The sequence below is a fragment of the Clupea harengus genome, chromosome 17 (genome assembly GCF_900700415.2).
Source record: "Clupea harengus chromosome 17, Ch_v2.0.2, whole genome shotgun sequence".
NCBI classification, from domain to species: Eukaryota; Metazoa; Chordata; class Actinopteri; order Clupeiformes; family Clupeidae; genus Clupea; species Clupea harengus.
Window position 1 is genome coordinate 330,001 of NC_045168.1, and position 15,355 is coordinate 345,355.

General features: G+C 46.1%; 1 protein-coding gene across 2 annotated transcripts in view; it reads right to left on the bottom strand.

Moving 5' to 3' along the window:
* Positions 1 to 15,355, bottom strand: part of LOC105896897 — a 73,414-nt gene that overhangs the window by 19,894 nt on the left and 38,165 nt on the right. The window lies entirely within an intron of this gene.

Here is a 15,355-nt window from a genome sequence, read left to right on the forward strand (position 1 = left end):
CAGAACCACCGACTCTTTAACAGATCTGGCCCGGTCCCGGCTCAGGTGCGGCCCACACTCAGCTGCACTACGGGCTAGAAGCGGAGGTGGCACCGCTGGACCGACCGTATTTCTCAAGTACGACACAATGACAGATGACATTTAAGTGGCATTAAGGGGTTTAGCCTCGCCACAATAATAAACACATCCTCTCAGTTTCTGAGTGCAGTTGGCAAAGATGCCCACTGAGTAATAGGATATCCTTGGAGCGCAACGCACCGTGCCAAACACACGGCTAAGTGTTATTCCTGAGGAACACTGAGCTTATAAGGCTGATTCATCCTGTTTTGCTCTCTGCGGCACCCCAGAATGAAAACAGATTTTGTTTACATGATGACTAACACAAGGTAAATGGTATATTTTCACACACACACACACACACACACACACACACACACACACACACACACACACACACACACACACACACACACACACACACACACACACACACACACACACACACACACACAGAGACACACACACACTCACACAGACACAGAGAGAGATGTTCATGAACAACTTGTTCAAATAAAAAATGATCGCATGCGAAGACAAATGTAGGACACTGCTCATATTTTTCCTCTCCAATCCCAGTATTAGGCCTTAAAGATGGTGGGCGTAAGAAGTGCAAACAGTAAGATTCCATGACTCTAGCGGCTCAATCTGACACATTAGCGCCACATGGCCCACTCTTTATTTTGGAAAGCAAACCCTCAGCTGGCATTTCAAATATCTGACATTTTTTTGCGATCGACCTGGCACGAAACGGCACACACACTGGCAATAACACCTCAGCCAGGGGCCCTCTTAAAGACGCACACTGCTTCAAGCACTTAAAAGACTGGGGGTGTTGGTAAAGGGGGATGGGGGGAGGGGGGGGGGGGGTGATCCAGGGGAAGGTTATCCCGTTTCCATTTGAACAGTTTGTCCGATACTGACTGACTGTCATGGACAAGAAACATGGTCCTGGACGAACTTTAGAGATACTGTTTAAAAAAAAGCACTTTACGTTGGTGTCTCCATCTGCATTTACGAGCGATGTCAGATGAAGCTATGATTCCGACCGCTGAAGATCATGTGCCTGCAGTCTGTCGTTAGGCGGTAAGTACTGGTGTGCGAAGCTTCTGTTGTTCCAGCCTTCTCGTTTACTGGAACAGTGATTGGAGACTTAACACAGTCACTAATTTGCTCTCAAGCGTACTCTAAAGTTAGCTTCTACTTAACTAATGTGCTACCACTTAAGAGGCTCAGCTTCAAACATCTAAAAATGAATGATAGTCACAGGAGGGATTTGAAGCCACCGTCCTCCATCTTGTTCTTGCGGGTTGCGGAGCCTCCATGGGAGGTCGTTTCCTCTACCAGCTGAAGTTGAGTTGTTATAGGGTCACAAGACTGAAACTGACGCTGTGATTGTGGTTGTGGACATATGGACCTTGTGGTGAAACAACCTCAAACCATCCCAATCTTCAGAGGACTCTGTGCTAAGTGCTAAGACATGGAACGGAACTGTGGTGTTACTTCATGCGCTAGCATGGCTATACTCTCTGCGCTGTTAGCAGACATGGCAGGTTCAGGGGGAGGCCCCCTCTCGTGCAGCTCTCCAGAACTCCTGGTTGTTGACATGTCATGTACCATGTTGCGTTGTCTGTGTGAAATCCAGCGATCCATGCGGAAAAGTCCAGCCCCTACAGCAGCCCTTGAACATGGTTACATCAGTCACGCACATACACAGACATACACACACACACACACACACACACACACACACACAGACACAGACACAGACACAGACACAGACACAGACACAGACACACACACACACACAGACACACACACACACACACACACACACACACACACACACACACACACACACACACATACCCCCCCCCCCCAATTGTCTGAGTGGCATGCATGTGACACCCCACCCCCCCCTCACAACGAAACAAAGTCTCTGTCACTGTGCACCCCCACCCCCACCCCCCCACACTCACACACTTCCACTCCCTTTCTGCTTCACTCCACTGCTCTCGTGACTCCCTACAATTTTCCCTCCGCACAATTCCACAAGCACCGCACGCAAGACTTCCCAGCCTCCTCCTCTTTCCTCCTCCTCTTTCTCTTTCTCCTGTGCTGCCTTTTCTTCCCTGTCCTATTTCACGACACCAACAGAATAGTGGTGTACCCCCCTCTCTCTCTCTCACCAGTCTAGGGCTCTGTTCATGGAGCACCTAGGTCATGTGCCCCCCCCCCCCCCCCCAAAAAAAAAATAAATAAATAACATCAATCATCCACACCCATTGCTAATTTCTTTACATCACCATGGCAACAGCCAAACTTGTGGGGAGACTAGTGGAAACCACAAGAGGAAATGAGCCATGCTGCTGTCTTCTAGTCTGTGTGTGTGTGAGTGTGCGTGTGTGTTACACTATGTCTCTGCACACAGTGCTCTTGTTCTCTCTCCTTGTCACCCCTCTGTACCCCTCATCCCTTCCTGGAGCCTTGAAGGAGGTGCCAGGTCCGGGGAACCCAAATAAACGGGATGATTCATTATTGAGCTGCTTCCTCCTGAGCCCCGTGTCTGACTTTACTCATTTCCTTTGGGGCCTTCTCTCTGTCACACTATCTCTCTATGTGTCTATTTTTTCTCTCTCTCTCTCTCTCTCTCTGTCTCTTTCATTCTTTCTGTCTCTCTCACCTGCTCTCTCTCTTTTTTACTATCTTACCCTTTCTCTCTCTCATAGGAGAACGGAGAAAGCGATGACTGGGTGCTCGGATGTTGGATATTATGTAAAGTAAAGACACGGGCGCCTCAGTGTCGGGTGACAACAGGAGAGAAACCCTGATGACAGCAGAGGAAACCACAGACTGCAGTGGGTACTGCCTCCTGAAGCATGCCACCAGAGCCAGCAGAGGACTGCCTAGGTGCGTGGAGGATAGAGCAGAGGGAGGTGTGTGTGTGTGTGTGTGTGTGTGTGTGTGTGTGTGTGCGTGTGTGTGCGTGTGGGAAACAGTAGAGCAAACCTTTGTGTGGTGCACAAAGCATGCTCTCAGAGAGTCTCACAAAAGGACAAAACCAGTTAAAAACACCCAGGTAGAAGCAACCGCAGTGGTCAATTTACAGGTGTTCACTGAATCTCCATCACCCTTTTTGTCTTACATTAAATCCAGCAGGTGATGTTTTTAGTCAAAGCCACTTCCTTGGGCGGTACTTTTCTGTTCCAAATGCAAAAAAAAAAAACATTGTGCCAAACATCAGATAACATCAACACTGTGCTTTTTGTAAGTGGAGGAAAAATCTCTTCATGTGACGGGTGTGTGCGTGTGAGAGAAAGAGTGAGTGTGTGTGTGTGTGTGTGTGTGTGTGTGTGTGAGTGTGTGTGTGTGTGTGTGTGTGTGTGTGTGTGTGTGTGTGTGTGTGTGTAAAACAGTGTCTGTCTCCATGGCCTCTATGTCATCTGCTGACTCGAGTGGGTTAAGGAGGGTGGGGGGGGTGATGACTCCTTGACCCCTCTGCCCTTATGAACCCTGGCTTAGCATGCAAGGGCGTGGTGCATTGTGGGGGGAGGGGGGCGGATGGGGTGACGTGGGGATACCCCAGAAGCATCAATGCTCACAGTCACACACCCCAACACCTCAGCGCTCCCCTCACCTCCTCCTCCGCCACCTCTCCATCTGTCCCCGACACTCCGAGTCTGCAAACGAGACAAATCACGCATTCATCCAGCCGCACTCCTGACAGCCCGAGACACGCAATGTCTGTGGCGACTCGTCGGCGTCACGAAAGAAAGAAAGGAGCTTCTCTTTTTGTCTCCTCCTAGCCGCTAACGCTAACACTAACGCAGTGAGCAGGAGGGCTGTGCGTGTGTATATGTGTGTGTGGGGGGGGGCTGTCTGTCTGAGATTGAGAGAGACATTGGACGGATCTCACAGGGTGTGTTGTGTGTCACAACAGATGATTTGTAGGGCGTCACCTGATGAGAGACCCTGCTCTGCTCACGCTCAGTTCGAGGCGACTGTTTCCCTAATTCACGTACGCATTACATAAAACCACCACTTCATTGCCAAGTGTGGCTTTGATAAGCCACTCACTATCGCTAGTCTCGCTTCATCGCTATTCACATTCATAACAATGAAAAGGATTCATTAGACTGGTTTGGAATTCGTTAGATCATTTTATGTGTTTTGAACCCCTTATGTGTCAATATTTAAGACGTTTACAGCCTCCCCCAGCTTTATTAAACATGGCTGTGATTCTCATAAGGACTCTAGTTTAAAAACCTTCAGGCATGTTGCACCCCCACCCCCCCCCACCCCCAACCCCCTGCACTGCGTGCACAGATAGGCTGCCAGTCTGCTCATATCTCAACACAGACAGTGAGGGGAGTAGAAGAGGGGATGGCACCTCTGACTAACGAAACACACAGACACTTCCTTTGCCTTAAACAACCCCAACTCACACGCAAGGACAAATATTTGCACACGAATGCAAATACAGATAGATGCATATAATAGTACAAATATGTGGAGACACATGCCCAGGTATGCATACAGCACTGACATTTTTCTATAAGTATGCACATACAGTGATATTCATTCTCTTTCCTCCTCTCCCTCCCTTTCTCTCTCTCTCTTTCTTACATATGCGTGTGCACACACACACAAACACACACACACACACGCACAGAGACACACACAAACTTGTCCAGGAAATCTACAGCTGAGAGAAAGAAACAGAGACAGTCGGAGGCCGAGGGGGTAGGGAGGGGAAATTAAGTGAAAGAGAAAGAGACGGAGAGAACGAGAAAGAGAGAGAGAGAGAGAGAGAGAGAGCTGGGAAAAAGAAGGGCTAGGGGAACGGGTGTTTAAGACATGAGAACTGGCTGACCAGAGAGTTTGTTGTCACGCAAGCAAACCTTCTGTCAATCTTCCCCCAGTCCCTGACTGGTGGCTGGCCCCGTTCCAAGACCTTGCGTGCAAGCCGGCAAGCCACATTAGCCTATAAAGCATTTCATAATAACAACAGCTGGTAAATATTGATGACTGCTGGCAAGCTCTGAATGCTCTCCGCAAAAGGTTAAGACCGCCGTGTAATGAAACCTAATTCTTCATTATATGTTCTATCGTATATCTGGGACAGTTTTTTTTTGTTTTAAAGTTTCACAGGAAATCGAGGGTAGAGTGACCATAGATGAGACAAACAATTTCCTTTGAGGTTTAAAAAGAAAAAAAATGTACTTCTCGCATGCAGTTTTCTGCAGTTTTTTTGTTTTGTTTTGTATTTTATCGTTTTTGCGCATTACTGTTTGGTTAGTGTTAGATCAATGCTCTGCAACATCGTTCTTGTTATCTCTTGTTTTTATCTCTCTCATCAGAATTCTACACTAATTCTACACTCAAATGCACTGGTTTTACAAAACTGGAATGGAATGAGGTTTCTTTTTCTGTGTTTTTGTGCATACATAATTGCTAGTAACTATAACAAGATTTGGAATATGAATCTGTTTTTTTTATATCTGTATAACCACACTGTCTCTATATTTAGCTCATAAATGTTTGCTGGCTTTGAAAAAGCATTTCCTCTCTTTAAAGTCCTCCTGCAAATGTGAGAACCGACTGCATGTGAATATATATATATATATATATACATATTATATATATACACAATGGTTGGACAACCTGAAGAGCTATCAGGAGTTATCAGCATGCCTGCATGAATGTCAGTCAGGGTCACGCAAAATACGATCTGCAAAAAGCAATCTGTCATCAGACATTACCCACAACTCAGTGACTTTTGTGAAAAATAAAACAGGTCAAAACATTGCCACTTATTTTTTGGGGTTGTACCGCAGGGATGAGAACAAAAGGTTTGTTTGTAAGCGGTAAACATGATAAGACGACACATACAGTCATCTTAAAAATGTGTTTACTGTGTGTATAATAAGAGAGAGGCAGTGACATAAATGCCTTTGTTCTTATGGCTGCTCTTTTGTTTCCACGCCAGGACTTTGCGATCTTATCATCATTCAGCGCCGCAAATAGCAATTTGTTTATGTTGACGTATCAATAGACATGCTAGAATTGTTTCAACACCACAGAAGCTATGGTGAGCATGTAAGGCACTGAAGCTACTGTCTCTTCTTTCCACATAGAGCCACTGAGCTATGCGTCCGTCACAGGCACTTCTGGTAATGACTTTCCATCACAGACATAAAAGAGACATAAGACTACATGTGACATTAAACTGAGTGAAGCCACAGGGATACTAAAAACAGAATCCCATATGGTGAAGCGATAGAACTCAGAGACAGCTACTATGGCAACAACAGAGCCTTTAAACAGACAGGAATGTTCGGTGGCATGCTGCGGAACAACAAAGTGGAAATCCAGTAGATATTTACTGCAAGTGAAGGGCATACAGGAACGCTGGGTGGTGGGGGTGGGGGTGGGGGGTGGGGGGTGGGGAAGTAGGGGTGTGGTGAGCAGAGAACGTGGATTGTACGCATGGCTTTTAGAGAAGTCACTCAGGAAACATGTGTTGTGGGTGATATGTTTAAATCGAAATCACTGGCTCTGGGCCCAGACTACACATGCGTCTGTGGGCAGGTTTTGACATACACTTTGGTGGTGATTGGTACAATGCATATAATGTAGACGTATCAGGCTGAGCTTCTGTAGATTTGGATAGCTTGTTTTTTGCCATCCACCCATTCAAAAAAATGGTAGCCATCCGGCCTTCCATTCACAACGCATTCACAAAAACGGATAATGTCTGATAAGGACAACATATAAAAAAAGAATAAACCTCTTGAGAATCAATGGAAAACTTCACTATGGAGCTGCAGACGCCAATCTGATGTCATGGAAGTTTACGTATATAGCAAAACACTAGCTTCCTTCCTTTCTCACACACTGAAACACAAGTCCCCGAGAAACAAAAAAGGATTCTAATTCTCGAGCACCTCCTATGCCCAGACGCCCAGTGTCAAGATAACAGCTGTCGCGGGCGGTGTCTGGCATTGCTACAATTTATTGTGAGTATCTTTGCCCCCATTGCCTTCTGCAGCTGAGCCATGATTTAACCCCCCCTCTGACGCAATGAAGGCCTATTCTTGTGGTGACTCGAGGCAGGCTGTCTAGGACTTTTTTTTTTACATTGTTTTAAAACATGAGCCAGAGACCTCACACAGTTTTCAACTAGCATCAACGCCCATTAACCCACTTATTGAGTGTGTGTGTGTGTGTGTTTGTGTGTGTGAGTGAGGGAGAGGTTTTAAAACGCCCATTGGAAAAGCTATTTATAGACTGTTGTTTTGATTTACGTTCTAACAAGAATGGTGGGAGAACTCACATTCATAAAAAAAGCTCAGTAATGGTATAGTGTATGTTGTGTAATACAGAAGGGAAGTTTGAACTTGAGTGCTTTCCTATTCTCATTTTCCCCTGACAAGTTTTATAACCTAAAAGCATCTAACTGAAGCCTCAGTCCGGTTTATGAACTCCCGTTTTCGCTGGAGAAAGAGCCCAATGGACAGCTGCTCCACAGATTTAATAAACCATCTGTAAAGGTTGTTTAGGTATGAGAAATCAAAGTATGGAGGAAGCATAGACCATGTTTGAGGGCATCTAAAAGATCGCACAGGTTCGAAGGAGCTAGGCAGGCAGCCAGGATTTATTGTAAGCTAACTGGTACGTCTGCGCATCCTAATGTAAATTCATTCAGTCAAAGTCAGTTAGCATGTTTCCTGGGACCTCTTGAGTATATCAATAATGACACAAAATATTCAAGACTTACACATTACAGTGGTTGCACCCAGACTAATAGTATCCCCAACCACATTAATAATTGTCTGAGTCGGAAAGATTGTTCTGGAAAAAGGTTTATTTTATACGAGTGGTAAAGGAAATCTGCAACCACTGGTGTTCCTGGGTAAAATACCCCAGGGATGCCTCCTACTCCAGGTCTGATCTCATCTCCTTAAGACTTTACAGACTTTTTATTCAATTCCATTCCTATCTATATGGAACAGTAAGTCAGATATAATGAGATTATCCAAAAATGAGGCCTGTACTGGCGATAAACTGGCGATGATGGAATTAAACTATTCCATATCAATGCTTATGTGCTATTTAGTGTATTCCAATATCTATGGTTTATGTTCACTTGCAGTTGCTAAGATTAATCCCCAAACATTGTAACAGAGCTCCAACACCATGGTGAGCAACATGAATGAGTAGAGCCAGCTGTTAAATAGAGCACATGGCCCAGTATCAAGCCCATTGCTATGGTGTCTATAGTATAGGCCCATAGCTGTTACGTGCAGTTCTAGTTTAATGCTAACTGGGGGGAAAAGTGTCATTTCATCCCTTTAATAGTATCACATTCAGAGCACCATAAAGAGAAGGAGGTTGATAGCAGGGAGCTCATCAGACAGCTTGGTGAATGGCCCGTATCGCCAACTGGATATCCCTGTCACATCCTACTCTGCTCATTCCAGTTGAAATTACAGTATCCTATTCTCCTCTTCAAGCCTCAGATGGAACATGTCCAAACTGACCAAAGCGTCCAGTGTTTTTCAGACAGGGTGAGATATCATGTGGAGAAAAACTGCACTGGAGATGGAGTTTGTCAGCATGATTTATAAATCTGGTGAGGAAACTTCCAACCCTTTTCATAACAGTTAACCATTTTGAGATAACAGTAGCTGAACCTGGTAAGGAGTTTGCTGCTGCCAAAGCTAGTTCTCCAAAAGCATTACAACTCTAAGCCCAATCATTGTAGAATTTACTGTTAACTAACATGAATAATGTCATTTTTTGGTTAGTTAAACTAACCCCGTTTTTAGTTACACTAGCTTTGAAGAAATCGGGTTAAAAAGATCTGAACCCAACTGGGACAAGTACAGCTGAAAGTGTGGCTTCCCCTTCCATCATCCTCAGCTGGCTTCGAGAGAAAAGAAAACTAGCGCAGAAAGTTTATTCAGGGCAAAAAAAAAAAGTATTATAAAAATCCCTGCATTCCTCATTGGCATTTCCCGTCTGCATAGCGGGCGAGTAATCTGTTAAAAAGATTACCACCCCTTCACAGCCCATTGAGGGACGTAATCACAGGCAGATGGTCCGCCAAGGTGAAACCCATCAGGGTAACAAAAAAGACTTTCGCCACACGCAACCTGTCACCTGAGCTGGGACGCCTAAACTCTGAACTCTGAACTCTGGGCCTTTCATGAGCTTTTCAGGACTTTGATTCAGTGACAATACACTCTCCTGTCTACAGCTGTCCTGACATTACATTTAAGGCAGTTAAACAGGTAAGTTGGTTGTGTAATGTCCTGTAATGTAGTGATGTTACGTAAGGTAAATGCAACAGTAGTAAGAGCTCAGCCTGTGTGTGTGTGTGTGTGTTTGTGTGTGTGTGTGTGTGTGTGTGTGTGTGTGTGTGTGTGTGTGTGTGAGAGAGACAGAGAGAGAGAGAGAGAGAGAGAGCCCCAATTGGCACTGACATTAATCAAGCTCTCGCTAGATGGAAAGAAATGCACACTTCCTGGAAGCTGGCCAATTGGCTCAGCCTAGGCAGCTGAATTACCTGAATCACTGGTGCGTTGACATGGCCAAGTGACAATTTGCCCGTCACCCAACACCTTCAGCCAAGGCCCTCCCAAATACAAGGCGCTAATGGCTATCATGAATTAAACATAATTCGGATCAGTCCGATCACTTGATCCCTCAACCTGTGGATATATTAGCCACCCAAGAGCCAACATAATTACAGTTGCCATGACACCTATCTCCCACTGTGAAGGCACTGTGTTCAACTCAGTTATTTAATATACCGCCATGATGCCAGGCCTGTATCAATCTTTGATTTCAGAGGGCATGTGATATGAGGCAATTGCTTTGTTACTTAGCAGTTAGCTAACTTAGCTATGCTTTAGAACTGTACTACTTAAAGCAGCATAACGGAACAATTGCTAATCGCTAACGAGATGCTAAAACTAGCAAAACCTCTTGAAATGTGCTTACTTTGACACTATGACAAACTAGTTAGTCAACAACTAACACAGTCAAATATCAAGCAAGTGCAACACAAGACAAAGCAAGACGGCAAATAAGCTACTTACTAGTTCGGCAGACAGTAGAAACCGGGCGGCTTCAGCCAAACCTACATAACCCAGTAAAATGCCTAAGGACCCTGGTATGGCAACGGCACGGAAGCGATTCTCCATATTAAAAGTCATTGTAGCGCCCCAATTTTTTTTAAGCTGTTATTTTAAGGTAAAACTGCTTATCCTAACCCTAACCCTGAAGGACAACTACTGCATAATGGCACTTTAAACCTGAAGTTTTGGAGTTTCACGCGCAGCCGTTTGTTTAACGTGATAGCTGTGTAAAAAAAGCTTGGGTTCAGCTGATACACTGCTAAACAGTCTGGGAACCGGAACTAGGATATCCAGACCATAAAATGATACAAGAATGCTACTTAATGATATCAATAACGAGCGTATCTACGTGATTTGAAAGAGAAAAGCCAGGAGCATTTTCGATGTGAACATTTTACATCGATTCCATGTTACCTGGATTTAATATTCCGAAAAAATCATACACACTCAAACAACAACAATAACAACCAAGATGTCCATACAACCCAGGAGATTTGTTGAGAAAATCAAGCAAGCATTTTCTATGTGAAAATCTGACAATCTAATTCCCTGGTCCTACATTCAATATTCAAAAATCGCCATTAATCCCACCCAAAACAAGCAACAGCTATGCCAACAACAGCAAAACCAAGGTGTCTCTATAGCGTGAGTGACTTTGATGCTGTCCCCCTCCTCAACCCCGTCACCTGTAAACCCGCGGCTGCCCCGCGAGTGTGATCATCCTCTGATCCTCACTCAGACACCTTCAGGGTCACGCCACACGACCCGGAGGGGATCACAAATCCTCTAACGCCTTGTGGCTCGGCGCTCTGCTCTCTCTTCGGTGCAAACGGGATTTAGCGGCTTCACGCAAACAGTATGTTTATCCTGCCGACTGTATCACAGCAGCCGCAGCATTTACAGACAGCCACGATCTATTTATAGCCCATTACAGGGGACACAAGGGGACAAAACACACACACGCACGCACACGCATACACAGACACACACACACACACACACACACACACACACACACGTAAACACACAAACAAAACCTCAACCTTTAGCCATCACAGACTTTTTTTCTGATTAATATCAAGCAATTTTGTTTAGAAGAAATATCTGTTTACATCGCTTTTTTTCCCGAATATGGGTTCATTCCTACTACACAGTGTGGCTGGCCTGATCCGGTCCTCAAAGGTCCAGGAGGATGCCTGACTTGATTGATTACAAACATGGTAGCTTGAGGCTTATGGATTCCTCACTAACAGCCATAGAGAATAGATTTAGAACTACTCATTTCTCTTGGCACACACAGAGAGGGCCAGAGAGAGCGAGAGAGAGAGAGAGAGAGCAAGTGAGTGAGAGAGAAAGAGAGAAAGCACGAGTGAGTGAGAGAGAAAGAGAGAGGGGGAAGGGAGGAGGAAGCGAGAGAAAAAAAAAGCAGAGATGGCATTGTATGGCTGAGTTGCAGCTTCGCGTATCCACGTGATGGTGTCGTTCTTGTTGGGTCGTGATCTAGTGATGCGCCTTGCCATCCTCTTAGGGAAGGTCAGGCCTTCACACGGAAGCCTGGGGGCTGAGAGCTGGGGTTGGGGGTGGGGGTGGGGGTGGGGGAAGTCGTACCCTGCACCTGGAAGGCTGCGTTATTAACAACCCCCCCCCCCCCCCCACACACACACACACACACACATACACACATAACCACTTCCCCATTCATCTAAGCTCATTATCCTCTACCCTCAACAGCACGACTATATCCACACACAAAGACACACACAAACATACGCATACACACCATGTAAATCATGCACAGCAACTCATACACCCACACAGACACACAACACACACACACACACACACACACAGTTCTCCTAAACTCTGTCCCAAATGTATACACCACAAGTTCCTCCTCACTCCTGCAGGGAAATACCAGTACAACGAATTAGTGCTATTTCAGTTGACTGGCTCTTTCATCTAATTTTGGACAGTCGTGCCACGGTCTACCACAACATTTGTTTGTTTACTTCCATCACCTCTGAAAGCTGATACAGGGAGGAAATTACACTCTGAACCAGGCCACGCTATCCAGAAACAAGCCCAGGGCCCTGCAGGGCTCAGGTGCAGACAGTGTGTGTGTGTGTGTGTGTGTGTGTGTGTGTGTGTGTGTGTGTGTGTGGAGGGATGGGCTGCCATCAGAGCGGTGTGCTAGGATACGAGGACTCTGCCAGTAGCCAGGGCCGAGCAGCTGTATCCTGGGGAAGAGGGAGGCTGAGCTGGGGCCTTTCTGCGTGATCCAAGAGAGGATGACCTTGACCTTGAGCTGCAATCGTGATGACCCAAGGGGCGCAACGGCTGGCACGGAATGGGAGATTGGGGAAAGCTGACAGCCTCTCAAATTCCACTCAGTCTCTCTGAGATAGACACACATACACACACACACCAGTATACACACATGCACACACACACACACACACACACACACACACACATGCACACACACACACACACACACACATACACTTCCTTCAAGATGGAATAGAACCGATAATATTCTTTTTTGAACTGAAATAATCCTCTCTATTTTTTCTGTAAAAGAATATGTCCAGGAATTGACCACTTTGTGTCTTTTTCTTCTTCTTCTTCTCAGCCTGTTGAAGTCTGCAGTCCAGTCACTGGTAATCTCACCCTGGCCTGGTGGACATGATCTCCACTCTTTATGATGTCCATTTCACGAGACCCAGCGCAGGGCACCCAGCCTAGCTTGCAGGTGTTCGCTGTCTTTAAATCACTCGTCTGATAATAAAGAGTTACCAGAGGGGCCAAAACAAAGCCTTTCCCATGCTTGCCCTGTCAATCGTAAGTCATGGAAGCGGCCACGCTCTCCTCATTACACAACTTCCACAGTATTTTTCTACAATCTGTTCCGGGAATAAGAACCTGCTCTTCAAACAGGAATCCATTCCCATGTATTTTTTCCCAGCTGACAACATAAACATACTCTGGCAAGTGGATTTTCCAGTACAGCCATTACACACACACACAGCCTTTTTCTACATGATGACCAGAAAACAGTTTCCTTTTGTATCTGCACGGACTCTCATGGGGAGATGAAATGTCTACAGCCAAAGATGGAGATGATGAGACATCTGATTGCCCAAACACCTTCGAAGCAGGCTGGTGACTTTATCTCTCTCAGGTCAAATGCATCTGCTGGCATTTGAGCGCACAGAACCTTCTAATCTAATGTGCCACTTTGCTGGGCCGAGAAGAGCAATGTCCTTGTGCTGATGTCAGTGGCCTTTTCACAGAGCCCTTTGAAGCAGCTATGCCCCGAAAGCATGTGTATGTGTGTGTGTGTGTGTGTTTATGCGTGTGTATGTGTGTGTTTATGTGTGTGTGAATGTGTGTGTGTGTTTATGTGTGTGTGTGAGTGTGTGTGTGAGGAAGTGAACCTTCAGCGCACTGAGATTAAACCAGCGGGGAAATTGGATAAGTGGTGTGTGTGTGTGTGTGTGTGTACGCAGCGCTTTCACAAGACTTTTTGCCCTCCTCCGATACCAACGGGTAATTATCACTGCGGCTGGGTAATGAACTTCAGCTAGCAGGCCCTGAACAAATAAACAGGCCGCAGTGGCTTTACGCTGAGAGCAGAGCCGAGAAGAGCGGAGAGGAGAGGAGAGGAGAGGAGTGGCTTGCCTGCTTGGAGCATCGCCCAGCACCCGACACAGGCTGACCTGACTGCATGGCTGGTTGGATGACTGGCCAGCTACCGCTTGTGGGCTGGTTTGGCTTGGTGGCCCTGCGGTGCCAAGAGGGCACTGTGCCAGGCCAATTAGAAACGTGTTGAGGAGGCCACTGATGCCTTTGTGTGCTGATGTGTGCCGGCATTGATAGAGGATTCGCTGCTCTGTGATGACAGTCAGCTAACTCAGCTGAGCTCACGGTGGCAGGTAATGTTTATTCATCTGCCCATTGAGGGATTTATCTGTCTCTATGTTTGTCTATGTGTCTATCTGTAAACATATATGTGTCTGTAAAGGTGAGGTAGAAATAAATATAAAAACAAAACAAAAACAGAATGTTTTGGACAGAAATTGCTCTTCATTGGCCAAAATCAACACGGAAATAACAGCATGAAAAAGTGTTGATGAAGAAAGTGCTAATTTTAATATCTGTGCTTCTAAATCAGTGTACTTGTCAGATGAGGAAGCACAGGGCTAAAGTGAAACAGGCTGTTGATAGTTTATGAGCCCTTCTGCGTGACTGACTGCATGTATGTAGAAACACTGCAGGTGCTTTTACCACCAGGACATACACTAATGGTTGCCTCCCCTCTCCTCCCCACCCCAAACACTGTCCATCACATCGCAACTTCCACACACACACACACACACACACACACACACACACACACACACACACACACACACACACACACACACACACACACACACACACACACACACAAACACACACACACACACACACTCACTCACAAGCACTGTCCATCGCTCTCATTTCCCTGTGTTTCTCTGGCAGTGGAGTGGAGGGACTGATTTATGACACAGCCACAGGAATCTCTCTTAAATGGATTCAGCATGCTTGCCGAGCCGGGGGAAACATTGCTGATTTGGCAAAGCATTAAGCTGTGCTCACACACACACACACACACACACACACACACACACACACACACACACACACACACACACACACATTTCTGTCGCTCCGCTGTTCGCACGCAAGCTGAGGCTTGGTTGCCGGCGGTGACGGGAGGCTGTTTCTCTTGGTTACGGCTGTTTTGCGTGGCGCTGAGCTGTGGAGGCCAGAGCCCGATCGCTGCTCCTGCTGCTGCTGCTGCTGCTCCTGCTGCTGCTGCTGCTGTGGGAGCACTCCGGCTCCATGACTACCCTGCTCTACAATTTAGAACCGCTGAGCGAGTTTGCAAGGAAGAAATGTTTTTAGTTGGTCTGTGTGTGTGTGTATGTGAGAGTGGGTAGGTGGGTGTGGGTGTGTGTGAAAAGAGAGAAAAAGGGAGACAGTTTGTGTGTTTCTATATGTGTGTGTGCCTGAGAGAGAGAAAAAGAGTGCGTCTGTGTGCGTGTGTAAAGTGAGTGTGTCAGAGACAGAATGTGACTGTCAATGTGTGTGTGTGTGTGTGTGAGGGA